This window comes from Trichomycterus rosablanca, chromosome 17, assembly GCF_030014385.1.
Source record: "Trichomycterus rosablanca isolate fTriRos1 chromosome 17, fTriRos1.hap1, whole genome shotgun sequence".
Lineage (NCBI taxonomy): Eukaryota > Metazoa > Chordata > Actinopteri > Siluriformes > Trichomycteridae > Trichomycterus > Trichomycterus rosablanca.
In genome coordinates, this window is record NC_086004.1 from 28,455,076 (window position 1) to 28,467,976 (window position 12,901).

The 12,901-nt window shown below is 39.8% G+C and overlaps 15 non-coding genes across 15 annotated transcripts; 14 read left to right on the top strand and 1 right to left on the bottom strand.

The window, feature by feature from the left end:
- Positions 1 to 417: 417 nt before the first annotated feature.
- On the bottom strand, positions 418 to 490 carry trnar-acg (transfer RNA arginine (anticodon ACG)). Its single transcript has one exon. It is a non-coding gene; the product is annotated as a tRNA-Arg (tRNA).
- A 377-nt stretch (positions 491 to 867) lies between these two features.
- Positions 868 to 940, top strand: trnar-acg (transfer RNA arginine (anticodon ACG)). Its single transcript has one exon. It is a non-coding gene; the product is annotated as a tRNA-Arg (tRNA).
- Positions 941 to 1,858: 918 nt separating this feature from the next.
- On the top strand, positions 1,859 to 1,931 carry trnar-acg (transfer RNA arginine (anticodon ACG)). The gene has a single exon. It is a non-coding gene; the product is annotated as a tRNA-Arg (tRNA).
- Positions 1,932 to 2,352: 421 nt separating this feature from the next.
- Positions 2,353 to 2,425, top strand: trnar-ucg (transfer RNA arginine (anticodon UCG)). The gene has a single exon. It is a non-coding gene; the product is annotated as a tRNA-Arg (tRNA).
- A 956-nt stretch (positions 2,426 to 3,381) lies between these two features.
- On the top strand, positions 3,382 to 3,454 carry trnar-ucg (transfer RNA arginine (anticodon UCG)). Its single transcript has one exon. It is a non-coding gene; the product is annotated as a tRNA-Arg (tRNA).
- A 479-nt stretch (positions 3,455 to 3,933) lies between these two features.
- On the top strand, positions 3,934 to 4,006 carry trnar-ucg (transfer RNA arginine (anticodon UCG)). Its single transcript has one exon. It is a non-coding gene; the product is annotated as a tRNA-Arg (tRNA).
- Positions 4,007 to 5,187: 1,181 nt separating this feature from the next.
- Positions 5,188 to 5,260, top strand: trnar-ucg (transfer RNA arginine (anticodon UCG)). Its single transcript has one exon. It is a non-coding gene; the product is annotated as a tRNA-Arg (tRNA).
- A 914-nt stretch (positions 5,261 to 6,174) lies between these two features.
- trnar-ucg (transfer RNA arginine (anticodon UCG)) lies at positions 6,175 to 6,247 on the top strand. Its single transcript has one exon. It is a non-coding gene; the product is annotated as a tRNA-Arg (tRNA).
- Positions 6,248 to 6,726: 479 nt separating this feature from the next.
- trnar-ucg (transfer RNA arginine (anticodon UCG)) lies at positions 6,727 to 6,799 on the top strand. The gene has a single exon. It is a non-coding gene; the product is annotated as a tRNA-Arg (tRNA).
- Positions 6,800 to 7,979: 1,180 nt separating this feature from the next.
- trnar-ucg (transfer RNA arginine (anticodon UCG)) lies at positions 7,980 to 8,052 on the top strand. The gene has a single exon. It is a non-coding gene; the product is annotated as a tRNA-Arg (tRNA).
- A 914-nt stretch (positions 8,053 to 8,966) lies between these two features.
- Positions 8,967 to 9,039, top strand: trnar-ucg (transfer RNA arginine (anticodon UCG)). Its single transcript has one exon. It is a non-coding gene; the product is annotated as a tRNA-Arg (tRNA).
- A 479-nt stretch (positions 9,040 to 9,518) lies between these two features.
- Positions 9,519 to 9,591, top strand: trnar-ucg (transfer RNA arginine (anticodon UCG)). Its single transcript has one exon. It is a non-coding gene; the product is annotated as a tRNA-Arg (tRNA).
- A 1,180-nt stretch (positions 9,592 to 10,771) lies between these two features.
- Positions 10,772 to 10,844, top strand: trnar-ucg (transfer RNA arginine (anticodon UCG)). The gene has a single exon. It is a non-coding gene; the product is annotated as a tRNA-Arg (tRNA).
- Positions 10,845 to 11,799: 955 nt separating this feature from the next.
- trnar-ucg (transfer RNA arginine (anticodon UCG)) lies at positions 11,800 to 11,872 on the top strand. The gene has a single exon. It is a non-coding gene; the product is annotated as a tRNA-Arg (tRNA).
- A 478-nt stretch (positions 11,873 to 12,350) lies between these two features.
- trnar-ucg (transfer RNA arginine (anticodon UCG)) lies at positions 12,351 to 12,423 on the top strand. Its single transcript has one exon. It is a non-coding gene; the product is annotated as a tRNA-Arg (tRNA).
- Positions 12,424 to 12,901: the final 478 nt, after the last annotated feature.

The following is a 12,901-nucleotide window of genomic DNA, read 5'->3' on the forward strand; positions in this document are numbered from 1 at the left end:
ATATGGGTCCACCCTCACTGATGAACAGTTAAAAGCTGCTTGAGATGTGGCATCAGCAGGACAGTCTACTGTCCAGACTACACAAACCTGGCTGACCATTTGATGTAAATCATCAGAATAAGGTCAGTGTTGCCCTGTAATGCTGAATATCAATATAGGAACTGAAGCGCATTTAAAAAAGCTACAAAGCTTTATTGAGAAATGATGAGGCCAATCTTGAAAGCATTCAAATCATCAAAAGTACAAATCATGATGACCTGTTGACTGAAAACAGTAAATCTCAAGCCATGAAAGTGTGGGCACCCCTTTTCTAAATGATAAACGTGAGTTCTAGACAGTTATAAATGTGTGTGCATTAAAATGGGGGTTTTATGATTCATGCAGCTTATTTTGAGCAATAAAGAAAATGAAAAGTTTCGAGCCAGCCAGGAGTCGAACCTGGAATCTTCTGATCCGTAGTCAGACGCGTTATCCATTGCGCCACTGGCCCGGTGAGGCACGATGAAGTCTCTGTTCTATAACAATCAGCATGTCCTCAGGTTTAGTGCTAATTGAATACGATTTAAAATGATTCGTGGGGATAAAAAATCTCTTTTTGTTACAGCTTCTGATTAAAACTGTCTTTCTTTTAACAGAGGAAATGCGGGGGCTGGTGAATGCACCGCATGGGGGCGCTCGTCCCTTATCTATTGAAGAGCCCAGACAGAGCAGCGTGTGAGCTCCCAGTCCACAAAATCGTCCAGCCTAATTATAACGCTGGTTTAGACGAAAACAGAACGAACAACTGGAAGAAAAAAAAAACGCGTTAAAGACGACATAAATTAAACGATCCAGTTGAGTCGACTCGTCTGTTTCGGCTTGCATCTCGGGCCAGTGGCGCAATGGATAACGCGTCTGACTACGGATCAGAAGATTCCAGGTTCGACTCCTGGCTGGCTCGAAAAAACGTTTTAAATGTGACTATACAGAGTCTGACTTTTTAAATGTTCAAGTTTCAAGTTTACTTGTCATTTGTACAAATGTTAGCAGCAATTGTACATTGAAATGTGTTTTGGGAGGCGTGGGAACTCTACAGATACGCAAATAAGCAAATATAACATAAGAATAAAGGAGATAATAGGAAGGATAAAATGGGGGGTAGGGTCCAAAAAATAGGATCATTTATCTCTTGGTTTGTCTTCCATTATTTACATTTATTCAAGGTTTAGGCTTTAATTTAGAAAAAAACTAACAAGTGAAAAGAAACAAACACGTAATGCTTATAGTAACTTAGGTTAAAGACGATCTAAATTCTGCTTGAACGTTTCGGCTGAGTGAATCGACTCAAAAAGAACTTCCCTTGTGTGAAAAGACTGGATGAAGAAACTCAACACATCAAACATTCTAAGACTTGGTAAGATAAAGGGCTACAATTAAACAAAATCAAATTACCAAGTAATATTCACCCCAGGTTTTAAATTCTGCCCATGTTTGACCTAAGGAAAAACACCAGATGGTTTTCTGAATAGCAACGACAGTCTTAGAAGCCTGAAGAGAACCAGTTACAGATCCAGAAGTACTTTGGTCTAAAAGCATCCCAAGTAATCCAGCCATGCACAGATACAATATACTCACAAAAGCTCAAGACATGATTGGCTGCAGCAAGAAAACAAGACCTTATGGATAAGGCGTCTGACTGAAGGATAAGGCTTTAATTTAGAAAAAAACTAACAAGTGAAAAGAAACAAACACGTAACGCTGATAATGATCAGTAACTTATGTTAAAGACGATCTAAATTCTGCTTGAACGATTTAGTTGAACGAATGGACTCAAAAAGAACTGATTCTGAGTCGATTCGCCAGAGCTTGTTGCAGTCTCGGGCCAGTGGCGCAATGGATAATGCGTCTGACTACGGATCAGAAGATTCTAGGTTCGACTCCTGGCTGGCTCGGAAAATTGTTTTAATTGTGACTATACAAAGTCTGACTTTTTAAATGTTCAAGTTTCAAGTTTATTTGTCATTTGTACAAATGTTAGCCCATGTTTCCCTTGTGTGAAAAGACTGGATGAAGACACTCAACACAGCAAAAAAAAAGAATTGGTAAGATAAAGTCCTTTCCAATATATGAGCAAAAATAAGCATTAACTTGAGCTACGATTAAACAAAATCTACTTACCAAGTAATATTCACCTCAATTAATTGGCAGCAATGGATTTTCACCATTCCTTGAGAAAAAAAATCCATGCAATGATTAGCACCAAAGTTCTGAAAGACTGAACACTAATCCAGCCATGCACAGATCCAACAGATGTACAAGTGCTTAAGTATTGGTTTCAGCAAGCAAACAATAAAAAAAAAAACCTTAAACTGTGGCCTCGTGGCCTAATGGATAAGGTGTCTGACTTCGAATCAGAAGATTGCAGGTTCGAGTCCTGCCGGGGTCGTAGTTTTCAATTCTGCCCATGTTTGACCTGAGGAACAAGACCAGACGGTTTTCTGAATAGCACAGAGGTTCATAGAAGCCTGAAGAGAACCAGTTACAGATCCAGAAGTACTTTAGCGTCTAATAGCGTCCCCAGTAATCCAGCCGTGCACAGATACAATATACTCACAAAAGCTCAAGACATGATTGGCTGCAGCAAGCAAACAAGACATATAGCCTTGAACAGAGGCCTTGTGGCCTAATTGGATCAGACGGTCTTAAATTCTGCAAATGTTTCACCTTGAGGAACAAAACCAAGTGCAACTGTGGGCCGGTTTTCTGAATAGCACCATGGTTCTGAGAAGCCTGAACAGAATCAGTTTAAGATACGGAGTTACTTTGGTTGAAAAGGCTCCACTCTAATCCAGTCATGCACAGATCCAGCAGATGCACAATTCTGCCCATGTTTGACCTGAGGAACCAGACCAGATGCAAACATGGGCTGGTTTTCTGAATAGCACCAAGGTTCTGTGAAGCTTGTACAGAACCAGTTCAAGATTAAGAGCTGTTGTGGTCAAAAAGGGTCCACTGTAATTCAGCCATGCACAGATACAACCTACTTGCAAGAGCTTAAGACATTATAGGCCGCAGCAAGTAAACATGAAAAAATACAGAAGACAGTGGTCTCGTGGCCTAATGGATAAGGCGTCTGACTTCGGATCAAAAGTTTGCAGGTTCGAGTCCTGCTGCGGTCGTAGTTTTAAATTCTGCTCATGTTTGACCTGAGGAACAAGACCAGACGGTTTTCTGAATAGAACAAGGTTCATAGAAGCCTGAAGAGAACCAGTTACAGATCCAGAGGTACTTTGGTCTAATAGGGTCCCCAGTAATCAAGCTGTGCACAGATACAATATACTCACGAAAGCTCAAGACATGATTGGCTGCAGCAAGCAAACTGGACAAAAAACCTCAAGCAGTGGCCTCGTGGCCTAATGGATAAGGCGTCTGACTTCGGATCAGAAGATTGCAGGTTCGAGTCCTGCCGGGGTCGTGTTTTTAAATTCTGCCCACGTTTGACTTGAGGAAAAAGACCAGATGCAAACGTGGGCCGTTTGAAGAAAAATAAGCATTAACTTGAGCTAAGATTAAATAAAATCCATTTACCAAAGAATATTCCTCTCATCTAATATGCAACTGTGGATTTTCACCATTCATGCTTTTCTCCGATTAACATGCATTTGCTTTTACAAAATATGAAACATTTACTTTAAAACGAATACTTTATGCTTCATGTGCTTAAGCTACGATTAATTAAAACTCACTTACTACACTATATAACTAAAGTGGTTTTATTTTATTTTCATGCCTTATAAGTAATTTATTCCTAATCTTGTTCCTTGTCCTGCCACAGACCCAGTTCTTAAAATCCTTAAGACTTGACTATAAAATCCAGCTATGCACAAATTCAACTGGCTCACAAATTCTCAAGACATTGTTCAGCAAACAAGACAAAAAAAAGGCTTAGCTAGAGGCCTCGTGGCCTAATGGATAAGGCGTCTGACTTCGGATCAGAAGATTGCCGGTTCGAGTCCTGCCGGGGTCGTGGTTTTAAATTCTGCCCAGCTTTGACTTGAGAAACAAGACCGGGTGCAAACGTGGGCCGGTTTTCTAAATAGCACCAAGGTTCTGAGAAGACTGAACAGAACCAGTTCAAGATCCAGAGTTACTTCGGTTGAGAAGGGTTCACAGTAATTCAGTCGTGCACAGATGCACAAGTGCTTAAATATTGGTTACAGCAAGTAAACAAGAAAAAAAGGCAGTGGCCTAATAGACTAACTTTGGATCAGAAGATTGCAGGTTTGAGTCCTGCCGGGGTCTAATGAAGAAGCTCAACACATCAAAGAATCTGAGGCTTAGAGGACTTGGTTAGATAAAGATTCTTTCTAATTTATGACCAAAAATAAGCATTAACTAGAGCTACAATTAAATAAATTCAACTTACCAGGGAATACTCGCCTCAACTGATCTGCAACGATGAATTTTCACCATTCCTAATGAAAAAAATCCATGATTATCAATAATTAATATGCATGTGTTATTGCAAAGATAAAACATTTGCTTTAAAAGAATGCTTTATATCGTTGGTTGACAAGTGGAAAAAACGACATAAAGAAACACACACACACATCAAAATACATTTTACCAGCAAACACTGTGTTCATGTACTGATCTCTAACATGTATTCAATTGATTATCTGGGACAAGTAGTTTTATTTCCATGACTTTGGATTAAGTTAGAAAAGAAACAAACACGTAATGCTTATAGTAACTTAGGTTAAAGACGATCTAAATTCTGCTTGAACGTTTCGGCTGAGCGAATCGACTCAAAAAGAACTTCCCTTGTGTGAAAAGACTGGATGAAGAAACTCAACACATCAAAGATTCTAAGACTTGGTAAGATAAAGGGCTACAATTAAAACAAATCAACTTACCAAGTAATATTCACCCCAGGTTTTAAATTCTGCCCATGTTTGACCTAAGGAAAAACACCAGATGGTTTTCTGAATAGCAACGACAGTCATAGCAGCCTGAAGAGAACCAGTTACAGATCCAGAAGTACTTTGGTCTAAAAGCATCCCAAGTAATCCAGCCATGCACAGATACAATATACTCACAAAAGCTCAAGACATGATTGGATCCAGCCATGCACAGATCCAACAGATGCACAAGTGCTTAAGTATTGGTTTCAGCAAGCAAACAATAAAAAAAAAAACCTTAAACCGTGGCCTCGTGGCCTAATGGATAAGGCGTCTGACTTCGAATCAGAAGATTGCAGGTTCGAGTCCTGCCGGGGTCGTGGTTTTAAATTCTGCCCATGTTTGACCTGAGGAACAAGACCAGACGGTTTTCTGAATAGCACAGAGGTTCATAGAAGCCTGAAGAGAACCAGTTACAGATCCAGAAGTACTTTGGTCTAATAGCGTCCCCAGTAATCAAGCCGTGCACAGATACAATATACTCACAAAAGCTCAAGACATGATTGGCTGCAGCAAGCAAACAAGACATATAGCCTTGAACAGAGGCCTTGTGGCCCAATTGGATCAGACGGTCTTAAATTTTTGCAAATGTTTCACCTTGAGGAACAAAACCAAGTGCAACTATGGGCCGGTTTTCTGAATAGCACCATGGTTCTGAGAAGCCTGAACAGAATCAGTTTAAGATACGGAGTTACTTTGGTTGAAAAGGCTCCACTCTAATCCAGTCATGCACAGATCCAGCAGATGCACAATTCTGCCCATGTTTGACCTGAGGAACCAGACCAGATGCAAACATGGGCTGGTTTTCTGAATAGCACCAAGGTTCTGTGAAGCTTGTACAGAACCAGTTCAAGATTAAGGGCTGTTGTGGTCAAAAAGGGTCCACTGTAATTCAGCCATGCACAGATACAACCTACTTGCAAGAGCTTAAGACATTATAGGCCGCAGCAAGTAAACATGAAAAAATACAGAAGATAGTGGTCTCATGGCCTATTGGATAAGGCGTCTGACTTCGGATCAGAAGTTTGCAGGTTCGAGTCCTGCTGCGGTCGTAGTTTTAAATTCTGCTCATGTTTGACCTGAGGAACAAGACCAGACGGTTTTCTGAATAGAACAAGGTTCATAGAAGCCTGAAGAGAACCAGTTACAGATCCAGAGGTACTTTGGTCTAAAAGCATCCCCAGTAATCAAGCTGTGCACAGATACAATATACTCACCGTGGCCCTTAAACCGTGGCCTCGTGGCCTAATGGATAAGGTGTTTGACTTCGAATCAGAAGATTGCAGGTTCGAGTCCTGCCAGGGTCGTGTTTTTAAATTCTGCCCACGTTTGACTTGAGGAAAAAGACCAGATGCAAACGTGGGACGTTTGAAGAAAAATAAGCATTAACTTAAGCTAAGATTAAATAAAATCCATTTACCAAAGAATATTCCTCTCATCTAATATGCAACTGTGGATTTTCACCATTCATGCTTTTCTCCGATTAACATGCATTTGCTTTTACAAAATATGAAACATTTACTTTAAAACGAATACTTTATGCTTCATGTGCTTAAGCTACGATTAATTAAAACTCACTTACTACACTATATAACTAAAGTGGTTTTATTTTATTTTCATGCCTTATAAGTAATTTATTCCTAATCTTGTTCCTTGTCCTGCCACAGACCCAGTTCTTAAAATCCTTAAGACTTGACTATAAAATCCAGCTATGCACAAATTCAACTGGCTCACAAATTCTCAAGACATTGTTCAGCAAACAAGACAAAAAAAAGGCTTAGCTAGAGGCCTCGTGGCCTAATGGATAAGGCGTCTGACTTCGGATCAGAAGATTGCAGGTTCGAGTCCTGCCGGGGTCGTGGTTTTAAATTCTGCCCAGCTTTGACTTGAGAAACAAGACCGAGTGCAAACGTGGGCTGGTTTTCTAAATAGCACCAAGGTTCTGAGAAGACTGAACAGAACCAGTTCAAGATCCAGAGTTACTTCGGTCGAGAAGGGTTCACAGTAATTCAGTCGTGCACAGATGCACAAGTGCTTAAATATTGGTTACAGCAAGTAAACAAGAAAAAAAGGCAGTGGCCTAATAGACTAACTTTGGATCAGAAGATTGCAGGTTTGAGTCCTGCCGGGGTCTAATGAAGAAGCTCAACACATCAAAGATTCTGAGGCTTAGAGGACTTGGTTAAATAAAGATTCTTTCTAATTTATGACCAAAAATAAGCATTAACTAGAGCTACAATTAAATAAATTCAACTTACCAGGGAATACTCGCCTCAACTGATCTGCAACGATGAATTTTCACCATTCCTAATGAAAAAAATCCATGATTATCAATAATTAATATGCATGTGTTATTGCAAAGATAAAACATTTGCTTTAAAACGAATGCTTTATATCGTTGGTTGACAAGTGGAAAAAACGACATAAAGAAACACACACACATCAAAATACATTTTACCAGCAAACACTGTGTTCATGTACTGATCTCTAACATGTATTCAATTGATTATCTGGGACAAGTAGTTTTATTTCCATGACTTTGGATTAAGTTAGAAAAGAAACAAACACGTAATGCTTATAGTAACTTAGGTTAAAGACGATCTAAATTCTGCTTGAACGTTTCGGCTGAGCGAATCGACTCAAAAAGAACTTCCCTTGTGTGAAAAGACTGGATGAAGAAACTCAACACATCAAAGATTCTAAGACTTGGTAAGATAAAGGGCTACAATTAAAACAAATCAACTTACCAAGTAATATTCACCCCAGGTTTTAAATTCTGCCCATGTTTGACCTAAGGAAAAACACCAGATGGTTTTCTGAATAGCAACGACAGTCATAGCAGCCTGAAGAGAACCAGTTACAGATCCAGAAGTACTTTGGTCTAAAAGCATCCCAAGTAATCCAGCCATGCACAGATACAATATACTCACAAAAGCTCAAGACATGATTGGATCCAGCCATGCACAGATCCAACAGATGCACAAGTGCTTAAGTATTGGTTTCAGCAAGCAAACAATAAAAAAAAAAACCTTAAACCGTGGCCTCGTGGCCTAATGGATAAGGCGTCTGACTTCGAATCAGAAGATTGCAGGTTCGAGTCCTGCCGGGGTCGTGGTTTTAAATTCTGCCCATGTTTGACCTGAGGAACAAGACCAGACGGTTTTCTGAATAGCACAGAGGTTCATAGAAGCCTGAAGAGAACCAGTTACAGATCCAGAAGTACTTTGGTCTAATAGCGTCCCCAGTAATCAAGCCGTGCACAGATACAATATACTCACAAAAGCTCAAGACATGATTGGCTGCAGCAAGCAAACAAGACATATAGCCTTGAACAGAGGCCTTGTGGCCCAATTGGATCAGACGGTCTTAAATTTTTGCAAATGTTTCACCTTGAGGAACAAAACCAAGTGCAACTATGGGCCGGTTTTCTGAATAGCACCATGGTTCTGAGAAGCCTGAACAGAATCAGTTTAAGATACGGAGTTACTTTGGTTGAAAAGGCTCCACTCTAATCCAGTCATGCACAGATCCAGCAGATGCACAATTCTGCCCATGTTTGACCTGAGGAACCAGACCAGATGCAAACATGGGCTGGTTTTCTGAATAGCACCAAGGTTCTGTGAAGCTTGTACAGAACCAGTTCAAGATTAAGGGCTGTTGTGGTCAAAAAGGGTCCACTGTAATTCAGCCATGCACAGATACAACCTACTTGCAAGAGCTTAAGACATTATAGGCCGCAGCAAGTAAACATGAAAAAATACAGAAGATAGTGGTCTCATGGCCTATTGGATAAGGCGTCTGACTTCGGATCAGAAGTTTGCAGGTTCGAGTCCTGCTGCGGTCGTAGTTTTAAATTCTGCTCATGTTTGACCTGAGGAACAAGACCAGACGGTTTTCTGAATAGAACAAGGTTCATAGAAGCCTGAAGAGAACCAGTTACAGATCCAGAGGTACTTTGGTCTAAAAGCATCCCCAGTAATCAAGCTGTGCACAGATACAATATACTCACCGTGGCCCTTAAACCGTGGCCTCGTGGCCTAATGGATAAGGTGTTTGACTTCGAATCAGAAGATTGCAGGTTCGAGTCCTGCCAGGGTCGTGTTTTTAAATTCTGCCCACGTTTGACTTGAGGAAAAAGACCAGATGCAAACGTGGGACGTTTGAAGAAAAATAAGCATTAACTTAAGCTAAGATTAAATAAAATCCATTTACCAAAGAATATTCCTCTCATCTAATATGCAACTGTGGATTTTCACCATTCATGCTTTTCTCCGATTAACATGCATTTGCTTTTACAAAATATGAAACATTTACTTTAAAACGAATACTTTATGCTTCATGTGCTTAAGCTACGATTAATTAAAACTCACTTACTACACTATATAACTAAAGTGGTTTTATTTTATTTTCATGCCTTATAAGTAATTTATTCCTAATCTTGTTCCTTGTCCTGCCACAGACCCAGTTCTTAAAATCCTTAAGACTTGACTATAAAATCCAGCTATGCACAAATTCAACTGGCTCACAAATTCTCAAGACATTGTTCAGCAAACAAGACAAAAAAAAGGCTTAGCTAGAGGCCTCGTGGCCTAATGGATAAGGCGTCTGACTTCGGATCAGAAGATTGCAGGTTCGAGTCCTGCCGGGGTCGTGGTTTTAAATTCTGCCCAGCTTTGACTTGAGAAACAAGACCGAGTGCAAACGTGGGCTGGTTTTCTAAATAGCACCAAGGTTCTGAGAAGACTGAACAGAACCAGTTCAAGATCCAGAGTTACTTCGGTCGAGAAGGGTTCACAGTAATTCAGTCGTGCACAGATGCACAAGTGCTTAAATATTGGTTACAGCAAGTAAACAAGAAAAAAAGGCAGTGGCCTAATAGACTAACTTTGGATCAGAAGATTGCAGGTTTGAGTCCTGCCGGGGTCTAATGAAGAAGCTCAACACATCAAAGATTCTGAGGCTTAGAGGACTTGGTTAAATAAAGATTCTTTCTAATTTATGACCAAAAATAAGCATTAACTAGAGCTACAATTAAATAAATTCAACTTACCAGGGAATACTCGCCTCAACTGATCTGCAACGATGAATTTTCACCATTCCTAATGAAAAAAATCCATGATTATCAATAATTAATATGCATGTGTTATTGCAAAGATAAAACATTTGCTTTAAAACGAATGCTTTATATCGTTGGTTGACAAGTGGAAAAAACGACATAAAGAAACACACACACATCAAAATACATTTTACCAGCAAACACTGTGTTCATGTACTGATCTCTAACATGTATTCAATTGATTATCTGGGACAAGTAGTTTTATTTCCATGACTTTGGATTAAGTTAGAAAAGAAACAAACACGTAATGCTTATAGTAACTTAGGTTAAAGACGATCTAAATTCTGCTTGAACGTTTCGGCTGAGCGAATCGACTCAAAAAGAACTTCCCTTGTGTGAAAAGACTGGATGAAGAAACTCAACACATCAAAGATTCTAAGACTTGGTAAGATAAAGGGCTACAATTAAAACAAATCAACTTACCAAGTAATATTCACCCCAGGTTTTAAATTCTGCCCATGTTTGACCTAAGGAAAAACACCAGATGGTTTTCTGAATAGCAACGACAGTCATAGCAGCCTGAAGAGAACCAGTTACAGATCCAGAAGTACTTTGGTCTAAAAGCATCCCAAGTAATCCAGCCATGCACAGATACAATATACTCACAAAAGCTCAAGACATGATTGGATCCAGCCATGCACAGATCCAACAGATGCACAAGTGCTTAAGTATTGGTTTCAGCAAGCAAACAATAAAAAAAAAAACCTTAAACCGTGGCCTCGTGGCCTAATGGATAAGGTGTCTGACTTCGAATCAGAAGATTGCAGGTTCGAGTCCTGCCGGGGTCGTGGTTTTAAATTCTGCCCATGTTTGACCTGAGGAACAAGACCAGACGGTTTTCTGAATAGCACAGAGGTTCATAGAAGCCTGAAGAGAACCAGTTACAGATCCAGAAGTACTTTGGTCTAATAGCGTCCCCAGTAATCCAGCCGTGCACAGATACAATATACTCACAAAAGCTCAAGACATGATTGGCTGCAGCAAGCAAACAAGACATATAGCCTTGAACAGAGGCCTTGTGGCCCAATTGGATCAGACGGTCTTAAATTTTTGCAAATGTTTCACCTTGAGGAACAAAACCAAGTGCAACTATGGGCCGGTTTTCTGAATAGCACCATGGTTCTGAGAAGCCTGAACAGAATCAGTTTAAGATACGGAGTTACTTTGGTTGAAAAGGCTCCACTCTAATCCAGTCATGCACAGATCCAGCAGATGCACAATTCTGCCCATGTTTGACCTGAGGAACCAGACCAGATGCAAACATGGGCTGGTTTTCTGAATAGCACCAAGGTTCTGTGAAGCTTGTACAGAACCAGTTCAAGATTAAGAGCTGTTGTGGTCAAAAAGGGTCCACTGTAATTCAGCCATGCACAGATACAACCTACTTGTAAGAGCTTAAGACATTATAGGCCGCAGCAAGTAAACATGAAAAAATACAGAAGATAGTGGTCTCATGGCCTATTGGATAAGGCGTCTGACTTCGGATCAGAAGTTTGCAGGTTCGAGTCCTGCTGCGGTCGTAGTTTTAAATTCTGCTCATGTTTGACCTGAGGAACAAGACCAGACGGTTTTCTGAATAGAACAAGGTTCATAGAAGCCTGAAGAGAACCAGTTACAGATCCAGAGGTACTTTGGTCTAAAAGCATCCCCAGTAATCCAGCTGTGCACAGATACAATATACTCACGAAAGCTCAAGACATGATTGGCTGCAGCAAGGAAACCGGGAAAGAAAAATTGAGCAGAGGCCTCGTGGCCTAATGGATAAGGCGTCTGACTTCGGATCAGAAGATTGCAGGTTCGAGTCCTGCCGGGGTCGTGTTTTTAAATTCTGCCCACGTTTGACTTGAGGAAAAGACCAGATGCAAACGTGGGACGTTTGAAGAAAAATAAGCATTAACTTAAGCTAAGATTAAATAAAATCCATTTACCAAAGAATATTCCTCTCATCTAATATGCAACTGTGGATTTTCACCATTCATGCTTATCTCCGATTAACATGCATTTGCTTTTACAAAATATGAAACATTTACTTTAAAACGAATACTTTATGCTTCATGTGCTTAAGCTACGATTAATTAAAACTCACTTACTACACTATATAACTAAAGTGGTTTTATTTTATTTTCATGCCTTATGAGTAATTTATTCCTAATCTTGTTCCTTGTCCTGCCACAGACCCAGTTCTTAAAATCCTTAAGACTTGACTATAAAATCCAGCTATGCACAAATTCAACTGGCTCACAAATTCTCAAGACATTGCTCAGCAAACAAGACAAAAAAAGGGCTTACCTAGAGGCCTCGTGGCCTAATGGATAAGGCGTCTGACTTCGGATCAGAAGATTGCAGGTTCGAGTCCTGCCGGGGTCGTGTTTTTAAATTCTGCCCACGTTTGACTTGAGGAAAAGACCAGATGCAAACGTGGGACGTTTGAAGAAAAATAAGCATTAACTTAAGCTAAGATTAAATAAAATCCATTTACCAAAGAATATTCCTCTCATCTAATATGCAACTGTGGATTTTCACCATTCATGCTTATCTCCGATTAACATGCATTTGCTTTTACAAAATATGAAACATTTACTTTAAAACGAATACTTTATGCTTCATGTGCTTAAGCTACGATTAATTAAAACTCACTTACTACACTATATAACTAAAGTGGTTTTATTTTATTTTCATGCCTTATGAGTAATTTATTCCTAATCTTGTTCCTTGTCCTGCCACAGACCCAGTTCTTAAAATCCTTAAGACTTGACTATAAAATCCAGCTATGCACAAATTCAACTGGCTCACAAATTCTCAAGACATTGCTCAGCAAACAAGACAAAAAAAGGGCTTACCTAGA